Raw genomic sequence first — 2,270 nt, 5'->3', positions numbered from 1 at the left:
CAATTTGTTTGGTTATTTGTCAATAAGAGGACAATCAATCAGGAAACATTTATTAAGGGCTTACTCTGTTCCTACTGTATTAAGTAGACAAAATACATAAGTCTCTGCACTCAAGGAGTACCCAGTGTAATGACATAAACAACATGCAAAAAGCTAAGTGCAAATATATGTATGCAGAATAAACAGGAAATAATCAAATTAATGACACTAGGATGAAGTGAAAATAGGAAAGGTTTCCTGTAGGAGAAGGGAATTAAACTGGGATTTTAAGGAAGCCAAGGAAGCAGAGATGAAGAGGGAGAACATTTCAGGTGTGAGAGAGAGAGCCAGAGTTGCTAAATGGAGTGTTCTGTCCAAGAAACTGCAAAGAAATGGGAGCTACTGGATCAAAGAGCTGAGGTAATATAGATTGTAAAAAGATAGGCCAGGGCTGGGTCATGAAGGGTTCTGAATGCCAAAAAGAGGGTTTGTATTTGATCCATAAGGTTATAAGAATTCATCTAAGTTTATTTAAATATGAAGGTGACAGATTGACCTCTACCTTAGAAAAATACTTTGGCAGCTAAATAGAGAATAGACTGGATTGGCAGAAAGACTAACCAATAGCTACTGCAATAATCCAGGTGTGAAGAAATGCAGGTCTACACCAGACTGGTGACAGAATCAAAGGAGAAAAGGGGGGTATATTCAAAATATATTACAAAGGTGAATCAGACAACATTATCAACAGATGGGGCATAAGGGTGAGAGATAGTGACTCAGGTAGGAGCAAGGGTAAGAAAAACAGATCTGAAAATCATCTGCATAGAGATGATAATTGAATCCAAATGAGCTGATGGGATCACCAAGCAAAATATAGAGGGGAAAAGAGAAGAGGGCTAAGGGGAAATGACTTGGATGAAGATTAGTAAGGTAGACAGAGAAGTGGCCAGAAAAGTAAGGGGAGAAAATGAGAGAGAAAGAAAAAAAGAGAAGAAATAAAGGCAGAGAGAGAGGTGAAAGAAATGAAACCAGAAATAGCATAATGTCAAGGAGGAGAGGAAATGGAACTGAAGATACACTTAGAAAAGTTGTCATTAGAAAGAGTATCATTTCTTCTTTTGAAGCTGAAGAGTATTGTAGATGAAATAGGTAAGAAAATTGAAGGACTGGGAGAAGTAGAGGAGGGGCTTTAAGGAAATTCAAAGCAAGTGGCCAGTATTGTAAGAGATAAGATCAAGTACTGAAATTGAGGGAATAGAGAAAAAGATTGAGGAACTTAAGGTAAGAGAAGCATGTATGAGACTAAAGAGTTGGCTAGTCAACAAAAAATAGTAAAAAGAATATCCTTCAGGGGGTAGAAGAAACAAATTTGACTCTGTGTATTTGATTGTATGTCAGAATTATTTTTAATACTATTATAAGCCATGGTAGGGAGAGGTATCAGTTAATACAGAGAATTTCCTCTATTAGCCAAATAGACTGTGATTAGAGTATACAGTTCTCAGATATGATTTGCCACAATGATAAGAGGAGCATTAGTAACAATAAAGTCATATTGTGAAAGTCAAAGGAATGAGTGAGGTAGAAGGATAGAAAGAAGACTATGGTCAGAGACAGGAATTTCAGAATTCAAGATCAGTTTCAGCTGCCATCCTGAGGCCTAACAGGTAACTATCCTGTTGTGTAACTTAAGAATAGTAAAGATGTTGATTGTCGAAGAATTCAAGAAACTAGAAAGATAGTGTCCAAAACAGTCCTCCACATGACTATTTCTATCTAATGGCAGAGGAAGAGTCAGTTGGTCAATCAAAATTGGTAAAATACCAGTCAACTAGTCAACCACTGTGCCAAGTACTGAAAAAAAATGGAAAATAATACTTTCAGTCAGTTGTCAAAATCATAGGGAAAAGTGGGTGAGTAATCATATCATTGACAGCAATAAGGATCAAGAGAAGATCAGATGGCAGAAATTCAGTGATGGTAGCAGAGTCAGTATCTAGAAGTGATCATGTGAATAAAGATTCTATCTGTAAATTCACTGAATTATTTCCATCATATTATGTAAGATAATTAGTTCCCTCCTATTACTTCTCCTTTCTTCCTCAATATGGTCCTTTAACTTTCTTTCCTTTTCTTCCTAAAAATCAAAAAAGAATACCCCCCCCATCTCATTGTCACATTTGTCTGTCTTCTTTAAGTTTCTCTTTCCCTTGAGGGGTAGCTAGTTGTCACAGTGGATAGCTCACTAAGCAGAAGACTCATCTTCATGAGTTCAAATCCAGCCCCAG

The sequence above is a fragment of the Macrotis lagotis genome, chromosome 7, assembly GCF_037893015.1.
Source record: "Macrotis lagotis isolate mMagLag1 chromosome 7, bilby.v1.9.chrom.fasta, whole genome shotgun sequence".
Taxonomy (NCBI): domain Eukaryota; kingdom Metazoa; phylum Chordata; class Mammalia; order Peramelemorphia; family Peramelidae; genus Macrotis; species Macrotis lagotis.
This window is presented reverse-complemented; position numbering follows the sequence as displayed.